Genomic DNA, 14,248 nt, shown 5'->3' on the forward strand with positions numbered 1-14,248 from the left:
ACATGGGTATGCTCTTCTGAGGTAGATGGCAATGGTCTTCTTTTACAGTGGACAAAATAAGACTAAAGGAAAATGATTGCCCAAGGCTGTTGCAGAATTGGGATTAAAGCTAGGAGAAATAGAACATTTTCTTCACTGATGATATTTTTTCTGCATATATGGCCAATAAACTAGGAGGGATGCAAAGTTCCCTGTTAATAGAAAGATGAAGAGATGTGGATTTTTTTTTAATAACAGACTATCTTCAGTGGAACTGTAAGTGTTTTTTAAAAATGTTTTTTAAAAGCTGCTCTCTGAACGGTTAACTTTGCCAGCTCAATGTAAAATAAAACAGATGTATAATGAATTTTATCTAGATCATGATCCAAAGCAAACATGTTAGTAAAAATTCACCCAGGACCTTTAAGCACTTGAATGAATTTTTGTTTGCTACCTTATATGATGTGTCTTTGAGATGATATTTAATACGTATTTTAATTGACAAGATCAAAGCTGAAGCTTACTGAACGTACTTGTGAAATGATTGATAGGCATAGTGACTTCTTCATCCTCTGCCTTTTGGTAAAAAGGAGATGGAGCTGATAACAAAGCAGAGTACTTGATGGACAATCAGTGACACAGGTAGTAACTTCTTGATTAACCAGCTAATCTTCACTTGTAAATTGCTATTTATCTCTACATTCTTATCTTGTTGGAATAAGGCTATCTGACTAATAGAGAATTCTATAACTTAATGGAAAGACAAAAGTCATGTGAGTAAAAGCATCCATTTGGTGTCTTAATATAATAATTTTATTCAATGAATAGTTTTTTTCAGATTACCCCCACATAATGTATTGTGTCTAAAATGTTTCTAGGATCTGAGTTAACTCTTTACCAGCTGTTTCATGAATCTCCCTTGGACATGAGACACCTTGACCTCTTGGGTCAGATTCTTACATGGGAAATTAAATATGCCAGCTGGAAAGTGAAAGTAGTATTTTTCTAAGGGGCTCCTGGTAGAAAAGCAGCTTGTCTGTATCCCAGGCAATAGCTTCAAGCCTCTGTTGAATTCAAAGCACTTTACAAGCCTACTAGGTATAGATGTCTCTCCTAACAGTGCTGGTTTTCCTGCTTTGTCTCGCCCAATCCTGCTGTACGCTGTTATGATCTGTAGTGAAAACATAGAGAAAATAGACTTTATTTTCTTCCCTCACTGAAAATATTTCAGTTAGATAACTTTGAAGATGTCACTTAAACTGCTTTACTGCACATGGCATGGCACCTGTACTTTACAAAAACCACAAACAGCAGCAGTTATAAAACTGTTGGGCACAGCCATTGGGATGTCTTACACCATCATCCCATCAGTCTTTGTGAGGGCAGGGACAGGGGAGGTAAACATCTAGGTCCTGCATGCAAAATTTGTGTGGGGCATTCCCTGAGATTTAGGGAAGGGCATTCCCTGAGATTTAGGGGAGGAGTGTTGCCACTACTTTGTTGTTACTGTTACAAATGTAACTCCATGGAGCTGGATGGGATCCACCCAAGGGTTCTAAGGGAGCTGGTGGAAATGCTCACTAAGCCCTTTCTGTCATCTACCAGCCGCTCTGGCTAAGCAAGAAGGTTCCAGTTGACAGGAGGCAAAAAAATGTGATGCCCAGCTACAAGGGCTGGAAGGATGTTTTAGGGAACTACAGGCTTGTCAGTCTGGTCTTGGTGCTAGGGAGGCTCCTGGAGCAAATCATCTTAAGTGCCAGCACTTGGCAGGACAAGGAGGGGATCAGGCCCAGACAGCATGGGTCTGTGAAAAGCAGGTCCTGCTTGACTGACCTGACAAGGTCTCCTATGACAAGGTGACTCTGGTTGGTGGATGAAGGAAATGCTGTGGATGTGTCTAACTGGACTTTAGTAAAGCCTTTGATACTGTTTCCTGCAGCGTCTCCTGGAAAAACTGTCTGCTCATGGCAGATTGGATATTAGTAAAAATTTCTTCACCAGAAGGGTTATTCAGCATTGGAACAATCTGCCCAGGGAAATGGTTGAATCGCCATCCCTAGGGCTATTTAGAAGACATGTAGATGTGACAGGGACATGGTTTAGCAGTGAGCTTGGCAGCACTGAGTTAATGTTTGGACTTGAAGATCTTAAAGGTCCTTTCCAACCTAAGTGATTTTATGATTCTATGATTCCATTCCATGAATTGCTACAAAACAGAGTGGTTAGTAGACATTGAGACTTTGGTCTCTGCCCTTTCCCAGAAAGAAAGAAGAAATAAGATTCATTCTACTTCATTTTAGTACTTGATTCAGGTGCTTATATACAGCTCACATACACTGGGGTATCCCACCTGACCTCCAGCTGCCAGTGCAGTGGGGCACAAGTCTCTCTTAAATCCTCTGTCTTATCTATAACTGCAAATAGAGAAGCTCTGTCCTAAGAATTGGCCATGCAAGTGTCATCAGCTGAGGTGATCACTGGAAGGGTCTATTTATAGTCAATGCATAGAGCAGAGTTGTGGGATGAGGTTTTTCTGACCTATTTTGAAAGTCTTCCTTAGGATGAGAAGAATGTCAGCCTGGAGTCTAATGAGCATTAACTTGTTCTCCATCAGCTCAAGTGGGCCAGGAGGGTGGGCTTTGGTGTGTTTGCACCAGAGATGTGTAATCTTAATCTCATTGAGTGTAACTGAACCCAGAGCAGTTTGGGGAAGCTGATCCATGACTTTGTTTTTGGTTTCTTGGGATGCTACTTTGCCTTAAGTTGAATTAAACTGCAGAAGCCCTTCTGTGTGCAAACCAGGCTGCAAAGTGGAGGCTTGCCACAAGATTCCCCAGGTGCAGCATATTCAGCAGTTTTGCAAGAAATTTTATTTCCTTTTTTGGTTTTAGAATCAGAAGCAATTTAAGCATAGAATTCAGAATTCAGGTAGTTCTGCGTAAACTTGGCAAGAACTTATAATCAGTTCAGCTGCTGTTTTCAGGCAGAAATTTTCCATCTGTATGGCTGATTAATATGGCTGCTGACTTAACCAATATTAACAGGCCTTGCTGAAGAGATATTATTACATTAGAAGTGATTAAAAATGCATTCCAAGTAGCAATGATTCTTGGAACCATACTTGTTATTGAAATGTTGACAACATTGATATCAGGATTTTAATATCCTGCTTGATAATTAAACATCTGCCCGGCACAGATTTCCTCTGTGTCTGCTCTATGGGATCCAGATATTACTCCTGAGTTACTGAAGAGAATTAAATTCATGTACTGGTCAGTGAAAGATTGACATTAGTGATATGTCTTGGTAATGTTTCACAAAGATGAGCCTAAAGGAGCAAAAAGCAGCTGCCAACTGAGGAGAAAAATTCAGGTTCTCTACTCTTTGCATCTTCCAGCTTGTCTTCAGTTTCAGGGTAGAATGCTTCAGGGTACTCTGTGCTGCCTGATTTTCATTTAACAATGGCAGGGGGGTAGTTAGTCCAAGGAAAAGAAAGATGCTTCATGAAAGGAAACAACATGAGAGAATTATGAACTCCTTGCAGATGTCAGTGTATTACAGCACACTTTACATGAATTATTGGTATTGTCAATTCTTCTGGAGTGTGGAGAAGAATGGGGTCTGCTTCAGTTCGCTGCTTAATTCTTCATTTCCTTTAAAATAAATGAAATAAAAGACAACTTATTAAAGAGGAGGCATTGTTTGTATGTTTAGAGGCTGCCATAAAAGGGTGACTTCTATTTTACTGGTTTTCTAATATTTGTTATTTTTTCAGACTTTTAATTTAAAAGACCTTTAGTGTGATCTTCTAGGGGAGGAAGGGGAAGTCGTAATAACACACTGCATGTGTGTGCATAGCTTTCCAAATCTTCTGGATAAGTTTGTTGACAAATACCCATCCAATGAAACAAAAGGGAAAGTGCTCCAAAGAAACATCATTTTTAATAAAGCCATGCTGAAAACAACGGCCTTGCAATATCCTAAATGAAAGAAAACTGCAGAGACAATTCAGACACCAGGTAATCCATATGAAACAGAATAAGTAGTGGCTATCCTGTTTTTGGAAAACACATCATTTGTTGCTCGCTCTTTGTTAGATATCAGAGATAGACTTCATATATGATAATGCTAAATATCTACAACATGGACAGCTACACCTGAAACATTCCCACTGGAGTTCCTTTACAATCAGCAAATATACAAATAATGACTAGCTTTTTCTTTGGGATAAGAAGAAGGATTTTTAATAAGGGTCTCATTGAGAGCTTCTAGAAAACTGATGCCCCCAACAGTCAAATTGCAAGGACACAGGTATGGCACAGGCATTGTCATATCTGCCAGGGGTACTCCAGAGTATATCTCATGGCTCTAAATGCCTATGCCTGAGTGTCTGAGTTGAACCCTATTAGTCCAAAACTTGGTCAGTGCCTCCTGGGACTATATGCATCCTTTTATGCCATTTTCCCAAAGCCATGATTGAGTCCAAGATGCTTCCCCTAAATTGCTTTACTTCATGTGCTTCTAGGGGTTACCCAAAGTATCTTGCCTGAGTGTTGAGTCAAAGAAATCAATTTAACAGCATTCAACATTTCTGTTAAGAAAGTATTCCTTTATTACGATGCTTGGGCTATGGAGGAGTGTACCTCCATGGTGTGTCCATCTCAACAGTTTTCTCATTAGTTTATATATCCTTTACATTATGAGACTCTGTGAATTCCCCCTCTAAGTCCTGTCCACTCAGGACTGTCCATTGTCTGCAACCACAGCTCCTTTTGAGGGCTGTTTCTGTGTTGTGGCTCTTAACGTGTGCACAGCTCCCATCTGCTGATTTAAGGGGTCTTTATTGTTATGGGGCCCTGGCATTCCTCTTCAGGTAGGCACTGTCCCATCTCCCTCTTATCTAAGCAGTTCCTCCAGGTCTTCCTTGATTTAGTGTGCTGGAGGGCTATGGGGTTTTATAAGTGGATCCTGGTTATGTAGTGTTCCCTCAACTTCACAGCCCCTTGTTGTCTATGTCCTCAAGCAGTTTCCTGTGGCAGAGTAGTACTTAAACAGCTAAGCAAAAATATTAAACTTATACTTAAGAAGTTACAGGGTTTAAACAGAACTACAAAATTAAGCAAAACGACAAAATTATTTGTATAGCCCCTTTCAGTGTTTCCCATAACTCTTATGCCCAGTGCAACCCTTCTTTTGGCAGCAGCAAAGGCCAAACTCAGTTATAGAAAACTTTTAAACATACTGACTCAAGTTCTATTCAGAATCCTGTTGAAGTACAATGGGTGAGGTACTGAATAACTGTCTCTAAATGACAGAACTTTACTGGAGAAGGAAGAAGAAGAAGAAAAAAATCAACTGTAATTATGGGAATCTGAATGGCTGATGACAGGTAAGAAAGATGACCAGAATCTTTGCTCTTTTTCCTCACTGTGCTGGAGAGCTGTGCTGTTTGGTGTGCTTAGCACCAGCTGCATTCACCCTTAGTTGGGCCACCTAATGTTGTTCCTCACCAGCTTTTCCATCCTTGTTCACTGTTCTGTTCTTTCTCAAAGTTCTGTGCCCAAATGTTCTATTATTTCTCAAACACGAGTCCACAGTCAGAAATGAGACAAGATACCTAATTCCCATAGATTTCCAATTGATTTCAGGGCAAGATGGACACACAGAAATTAGTTTCTCAAGTACATTTTATGAATGTGGATCTTCTTATTCTGAAAAGACCAAGTTGAGGAGAACAGAAAATGGAAAGGAATAATAAGGGAGGTTTTTTGCAACATGAACTTATTTTCTTAGATGTTTTCCAGGTTATTTTGAAATGTATTTTGAGGCGTTTCAGTCTCTCCATAAGAAAATCTAATTTTAAGAGGCTAGTGCAAATTCTGTTATTCCAGTCATAGATGGGAGAAGCAGTACAGGAAAAGCTGTGCCTCTCATAATTTAATTCTTAATATCAGTTTCCTAGGGGTTCAGGAGTGTCTGGGTTTTAATCTTGAAATGGGAGGATCTAATGTTCTATATGCAGATGTTATAGGTAATTAATAAAGATATATATTTTTAATTGATGGCCAGATTGGGGCTTTCTAGGACAGTTTTGCCATTATTGTTCTGAGTGACATTGAATAATGATGGAATTTTAATTTCAGAAGGACAAAATCTTCTTTTTCTTTTGATAACAGCACATTTAACAGGTGTATTGTAGACTATTCATTCTTCCACAAAATATGCCTTATAGTTTTATCTAGTAGTTTTTCTGTCAAGCTGAAAATGAATGGCTAAAACTTGAAAGGGGTGAAGGAGAATGTTAATAATTATGCAAATACAACTTTGCAATGAAAGGAGATTTTGCTCTCTTGTGGGATCTGACAGGGGTTTATGTAACAGAGGCGTGTAAGACTGTATAGATAAATGATGATGATACACAGCCTTCAGTATTTAAATCTGCACCTCATCCATCTTAACAGGGCTCTGGATAAAGGACTCTTTTCAGACCTTGGTTTAGAGTCCAGAACATCTGATTGAGCCAAGGTGTCCCACTGAGCTACAGCTTTCTGTGGCTGACAGCAAACCAAAACCAGTACGGCTGTTGCCACATCCAGCTGCCTGTGATGCCTCAGGTCTATTATCTTTGTACTATTTATACATTCATAGAGCAGGAGTTTACTTCACTATGAGTCTAATAAGAGGTCTGAAGTCTTGCTCCTTGGTCTGTAACAAAAACAGTTAAATTTCATTGTCACAATATATTCTTGCTTTGGAGTTAGTGTGTAACTATATGTGTATTCTGGGTATGCAATATTATTGATGTACGCATTAGTAATTTTATGTACCATGGTCTTGCTTGAAAAGACCATGTGTCATGATGTAGGAAGCCTGGAAGGTTTTGTGTTTTCTATGTCATCATAAAATTAAAAATTATTGTGATCAATGAGGACAGATTTTAATTTTTAAGTTGTTGATATATATGAATTTTATTATGGCAAAAAGTTCAATGGCCACTAAAAAGGAACAATCCAGTCTTTTGAGGAAGACTGGCAGGAATGGTTTATCTAGAGGAGAGTTAGTGGACTCACGCTTAAAGCTGTCAATGTATAAGATCCTCCCAGTCGACTTAATTAAATATTTCCACAGGATTCAAAGTCAGGATTAATACTTCCACTTTTTTGCAAAAAGAAAGCAGAGAATAAGATTCCTTGGGCTGCTCTGGCAGCCTTGCACTGTATCAGCAACACAAAGCAATAACAAAGCTTTTTTAACAGGCCTGTTAAACCTGCTTTACAGCTGCTTTGCATCACTGGAGTGGTACAAAGCAGCCAGCATCCACCGGTGGATCTGGCTCTACATGCTTAGTAGCAGTCTGCTGCTAGTGCTGGTAGCAGCAAGAGGGCTGTGAATGACCCCAGCATGAACTGCATGAGTGATGTTTGGTAGTGGTAGGGTTGGATTGCTGATCTGAAAGCCAGAAAGGTATCAAAAGGCAGAGAAAACCTTTTCTGGTGCTGGAGGTAAACTGACTTACACTGAAACTTCAAGTAATTTTTTCTCCTAACGTGTCTTATGTCCAGTGTTTCTCTGCTTCACAGAGCCCTTTTCTAGGAATCCCTTTGGAACAGCATTCTTTTGAGATGGAGAGTTTTTCAATAAAAGGAGAAAGTCTCCATCTCTAGTGCCTCTGCCTTTTCATGGCTTCACTGGTTTGAAGTGGCTGACACAGCACCACTGTGAGCATCATATTAAAGGGCTGCTTTTTTCGTCTGTGGCATTTTCCTGACCTGAAATCACAGACGTGCCACAGCTGTGTATGATTTGTGGGCAAACCTGTGGACTTGACTTGTGACAAGGATGGGTCACCTTGTATGCCTTCCCTGGAGATTTTTTTACTGAAAATATTTGCTTCCTAATATAAACCTATTGGGTCTGTGTTTTTGAATTTTTCTGGTGTGCATGTGTCCTCCTTACAGGCAGGGTTGGTGACAAAACCTTTGAGTTTGTGATGCTGAACCTCTCTTACATGTTTTTAAAACTGCTTTGTTAAATTTCACATTGTTAAATGTTTCAATGGGCTTCCCCTGGGTGGAGGGTGCTGGCAGTTGGAGGCTGTGCCCCAGGCTGGAGGCTGGTAATACCATTGAAAATATTTTGCAGGGATATCCTATCACAGAAAGTGCATTGGTTTGTTTACAAATGGATGAATTACAATGAATTTAACATCCACAAATGCTGTCAACTTTTGGCTATTTGCATGCTCAGTAGTGAGGCAGCTAAAAAGTTACTTTGAAAAGGAAGTGTCTAAGCTCTAAGAAATCATCTTTTGGCTGAACAGTGACTGCTTCAACTCAACTGAACTAAAATGGAGAGAGAAGGCGCTGGAAATCTACCTGTGACCTTGTTTCCTGTCCTCTGAAGCTCCCATTTATCAAAGTGCATAGCATCTTGCTGGCCTCCTTGCTAAGCTGGGACTACCAGGAAATGACAGTGTTTAAAATTGCCTTTTCTCACCTCCAGCTTCTCAAGAAACAACCCTTCTTTTCAAGCAAAGAGCTGTCCACAGCAAGTACTGAATGAGCACATTCGTCACGGGGAGCCATTTGTCAGCTCCAGTTGGGATTACTGCATAATGCTCTTCCTGCTGGTACACAATATGGCTTAGGCTACCCCATACTCCAGTTCCCATAGTGATTGCTGGACTCCTGGTGGCTCTTTAGTGTCCTGGTTCACTCCTCAGAGCTATCACTGCAACAAACCTTGGTTATTTTAAAGGGTCTTTACCAGTATGATTTTTTAACTGTCCTAACTGTCATGACCAAGAAATAAGGACAAGGTCTACAAGTACCTGAATCAAATTCTTTTCTGCTGGAAAAAAAAAGAAAAAAAGAAAAAAAAAGAAAGCTATTAAAACAAAGTTTAGAACAGAATAGGTGAATTAAGCATCCTACTTTTCCCATTATGTGGCCACATAATGGTCTTCTCTCTAACATGATGAGATTGATGCTCTCAATCTATTAAGCACTGGCAGTTCTTTTTATCAGAAATCCACTCAAACAAAAGAAAAGAAAATATGGCAAGTGAAAAAAACCAAAAACAAACAACAACACAAAGAAACACATACAAGGATACCCTTAACAGCATTTTGACAATGGAAACAGCAAAAATGTTGAATAGCGCACAAAGTCACCTGGATACCTTAGATACAGAGTGCAAGATAATTAGACACAGTGATGATGGGTAGCACACAGTGCCATAGGTGAAAAATGCTGGTACCTCTTTTGTAACTTTCCTGCAATGGTCTCTCCTGAATGTTAGCATCTTTGTGTGTGTCTATACATGGGTAAGAAAGAAAGTGAACAGAGTAAAGTGAGTGGCCAAATCTCTCACATTAGAACAAGTTTGCTGACAAGGCAGAGAAATGTGTGAAAAACCCTGCAGCAAAAATTCAGTGCACTCCGTTTTTCACCAGAGGACAGCTGGTAGCCAGATGGCCTGGTATCAGAGGTATCAGAGGAGAACAAAGCTGATTTAAGCCATGTGCGTTTCCCCCCTGAGTCGGCATGTACACATCGTAGCTGTAAGCAAAGTTTTCTCCTGCCATCCCAGCCCAAATGGGTGGGACAAGTCAGATTATGAGGAAAGGGTTGGATTGCTACCTAACAGGCTTTTTGACCTTCTTGGTTAACTATATCAGGTTTTGGAATACAGTTTAATCTTGAAAAATTGGTCTGGGCAATCAACATTTCAGAAGAGTTTTGTCTTCTGCAGTGAAGTGCTTTCTGAAACAGGTTGCAATGCAAATGATTTTGGTTACTATATATTTTTTCTAAAAATCCCAAATTCAAAATGAATATTTCAGATGAAGGATCCTACCTGAATAAAGCTGGCACCAGTCTGATTCTTCAAAGATTCTTCCAAAACAAAAGGATTCTCTTTATTTTCCTTGTTCATAAATGTTGCAGTCTTTGAGTATTGAGATTCTCTGTAGAGACCACTAATCCTGAGAGACTGTAATGAGAGCAAGCAGATCTCCACATCCTATTTACATGCAAAAGATGGATAAGGCAAAAGAGTTTTCTTCTCTTTTTCAGGTTTTCTTGTAGGGACTCAATCACCTGACATATAGTAAGGTTTGTAGGGCAGAGTGTCCTACAAACAGTTCAGTTTGTAGAACACAAAAGTGTTCAGTTCTAACTTTACCTGAAAATGAATGGCCTGCCTGGTTCTTTCTGCTTTCTTGTTATTGTCCTTGCATATTTGGGGAATTTATCTTTTTTTAGCGACTAGATGCAATGGAGAGTGGAAGTATATAGTAGAGGAAATGTACTGTACTTGAAATCTGTACTTGAATATCTGTATAGGCTTTGCCCCGGGAGGTCCCAGTTGTCCTTGATGGGCTGCAGCTGTGACCAGTGAAGATATCTGGGATAAAAGGGGGCAGGTTAGCCAGTCAGGGAGAGCCTTGGAGGAGCCCTGAACTGAGAGAGACCAACATGCAGAAGAAGGAGTCCGTGCTGTGAAGATCTGCAGCCATGAGAATACACCAAGGCGGTATGGGACTTTAGAGATCTGATAACAACAATATGGGACTCTAGAAATAGAACAACAACAATTGGTGACCCTGATGTGATAGTTTGTAGGTGATGAGACAGCCAAGAGCTGTGGCAGCCAAGAGCTGCGGTGATATTTGGTAGAAGATAAGACAGCCAAGAGCTGTGAAAGAACATAGCCTTTGGGTCAAGGAGCTGTGAAAGAGCATGGCCTTTGGGCAAGGAGCTATGTGTGTTGTACATGGCCTTTGAGTCACGGGGGAAATATGTGTGTATTGTACTTGAAGTATTGTATGTAAAACCTGGTTCTGTAAGTAAAAGAAAAGGGGGAAATATAGTAGAGGAAATGTATTGTACTTGAATATCTGTATATGGGCTCTGCCCCGGGAGGTCCTGGTTGTCCTTGATGGGCTGCAACTGTGATGTCCTTAATCGGGCTGCAGCTGTGACCAATGAAGATGACTGGGATAAAAGGGGGTGGGTTAGCCAGTCAGGGAGAGCCTTGAAGGAGCCCTAAACTGAGAGAGAACAGCATGCAGAAGAAGGAGTCTCTGCTGTGAAGATCTGCAGCCATGAGAATACACCAAGGCGGTATGGGACTTTAGAGATCTGATAACAACAATATGGGACTCTAGAAATAGAACAACAACAGAAGGATGGATGGTAAGTAGTCAGAAGGGAGCCTCTGAGCGGGGGTCATTGACTCAGTGTGGTAATATTTCACATCCATGGCTTGAAAGGCTTATGAGTTTTACAGGGGGTAGTGATGGCCAATGATGCAATCCAGATTCCCGTCATAAAATGCCATGCTCTGTATTTCTAGTTTTGTTTCTTGTATTGCTTTCTACTGGACTCTGTATTCCAAGAAATATGTATGGACAATCCTGACTCTAAGTACAAAATAGCTGAAGTGTCATTTTCCATGTAGTCAAAAAAAACAAATTAATACATTGGCACTTGCTATGGGTAACAGAAAATTTTTATCAAATAACCCTATATTATTGAACAGTGTGTTGCTGACATATACAGGGAATCCTAAAAAAATTGCAACCTTCATCTGAAATTCATCTTTTTTTCCAAAATGCTGCTGTGGAAAAGAGATTGTCTGGGATATATTTCACAGATTTATTATCCAAACCGCAAAGTAAAAGAATTTTTTTCACATTATGTTTTTTTGTTTATTTTTTTCCAAATATATGTGATTTGTGCAATCAAAAGAGTGGAAAAGAGTCTCTGTGATCTTAATTCTTTGCTTATAGTGAGTCTGGCACAACCCTGGAGAGTAACAATTGTTTAGATAAAAAATTTGTGTAAAATGCACATAATTTGCACATAATTTGTATAATTAGTTCAGTGCATCTCTCCCAATTAATGAAAATATTATTAGTCTTGTAATTTTGTTCCTGTCTTTCTTTTTAAAGCATTCAAGAATTCTTTTTCCTATTATTCCTAGCAGCCAAATCATGCTGGAGTCACAATTTGTTTTACAAGTGTCATTAAATGAGTGAACTGGAGCAGTGTTTGAAGTGATTCATATCAAGTGTTTTGTGCTTTAATCAGTCTTTTTGGTTCATTTCTCTGTAAGGTACCTCTAAGGACATAAACCACTTGATATTTAAACAGCTAAGGATATATTTGTATGAATTTTTATGAAAATTCTGTCTGAAGTTATGGTAAATATATTTTCCAGTGTAGGCAGAAGTAATATTTCATACAAACAAAGCCCTAGTCATACCTGAAGTAATGCAGTTGTGGAATATTATTTTGAATAATGTATCTCTAGCACATGTATAATTTTTACAGTTTGTATTACAACTGGAATATCTTAGCTGATTAGAGTAGGTATGGTGATGGAAACATGCATAAGTGAAAATGGAGCAACTGTTCTTACCTTGTAAAAAATTTAACCAAAAAGAAAATCATCTGTCAGACTGTAGATTGAGAAGATGTGGCTGTGTATTATCAAAATCACAGCAAGTTTTTTTTCCCTGCTTCTTGGAATACATTTGTATTCCAATATCTTCATTTTGTGCTGTACAACTTTAAAGGAATCTGCAGGTTTTAATTTATAGTTCATCTTTCCTTACTGAAGACAGAAGCCTTTCTCTTACTTTTTTTCTCTGCTTCTAAAACTGTAAATTCATCTATGGATAAGAAGTATCAGAAATATTCCTCTCACTGACTAATTTAGTCACTTTCAGCCAAAATTCTGCCAATAAAATGAGGAGTGTTTAAAGCAGCATTGAGGGAAAAAGTGTAAAACTTGAATTATAGTAAGTGTTTGAATGTTCCAAGTGGAATCAGTCTTGCCTAAGTATTGATGTCTAGATAGAAATGTTTCTTCTAAGTGGTCAGTGGAGAGTAATGAATATTTCTGGGGTATGTTTTAGCTGATTTGGTTTAGATTTCTTAGGGTCTTCCCTTGCAATGAATTTCAATCCAAATGTTGTTTCATGTTGAAATGGAGTCTGACCTACAGGTTTGGAAGTGAATGAATGCCAGACAGTTGCGTTGAATACGTTTACATTTGGGGGCAGAAGTCTTGTTCTACCTCACACATTTTACTTCCATGTTGAATTCCCATCCTGTTACGTACTTTTGTGTTACATTGCACAAACTATGACTTTAATCAATCCAAGTAGTGGGAACACTTCTCATGTTTTAGGTGAGGCTGAACAGGCAGCTAAAATGCCAGGGCTGGTTGTCCAGAGTGGTGTACAGCCTTTTAAAAAATACTGCCACTGAAAGGATATTTTCTTGAAGAGATTTTTCCAGAAATATAGCTATGTTTGTAAAATTGGCATTTAAACATCTGGGAAGCAAAAAGTAAGGCTTTGGTTGTTTATACCCATGGGCCATTAACCTTAGAATCAATAACACTGATTTCTCACAGGGTCTGCAAAACAAACTGAGCCTGTAGACTGCAATATAATAACTGACTTCTGAAGAGTGGTAGATGTGAGCATTTTTATTTAGAATGTTCCCTTAGCTGTGGCATCACTTGAGATATTCATATTAGCTTCATTAAGCTTGGCAGACACTGCTGACTGCAACAATTTAATGAACCAACGAGAATTTAATTGTGGTCTACTGTCAAAGCATATGTGATGAAGTCCACAAAAATTAATGGCCATATACAATATCTGAATCAGTGCAATAGAGAAAATCTGTGATAAGCAGAATATTAAAGACTAATGCCAAAACTTTGGTAAAGGAAAATATAGTGAAAACTGACTACATTTTAGATGGGTCTGATAGTAAATTTTTTTATGCATTCCATCTCTCATAAACAGCACATTCTTTTAATCTCTCTGCCACGTTTCAAAATGAAATCTTCAGGAAAAAAGTTATGTAGGTGTCTCACTGAATGTTATCAGATTTTGATAACACTGAATCCTATGGAAACTATTCTCACATTGTTGTAACGTGTCTGGTATGTAAAAGCATTGAGCTGTCTCTTGTCAAGAAGAAATATATTATTCTTGGAGAAGTAATCCTCAAAGTTTTGCTTTCTCAGGAAAATGAGAAAATTTTTGTCCAACTAATTAGAAGAGCAGCTTCATTTTTTATACTTTCCTATTGTAGTAGATAGTTTCCTCAGCAGAAAAAAAGAGGGATGTGCTAGGTAAGTGTGAGAAATGAAGAGCATCTGGAATAAAAAGCAGAAAGGCAAAAATCAAAATATGAAACAATCAATCTAGAAAATGAAGAGACAAAAAATATGTAGTCAAATA

The sequence above is a fragment of the Agelaius tricolor genome, unplaced genomic scaffold, assembly GCF_023055355.1.
Source record: "Agelaius tricolor isolate 1412-34295 unplaced genomic scaffold, bAgeTri1.0.p SCAF_6, whole genome shotgun sequence".
NCBI classification, from domain to species: domain Eukaryota; kingdom Metazoa; phylum Chordata; class Aves; order Passeriformes; family Icteridae; genus Agelaius; species Agelaius tricolor.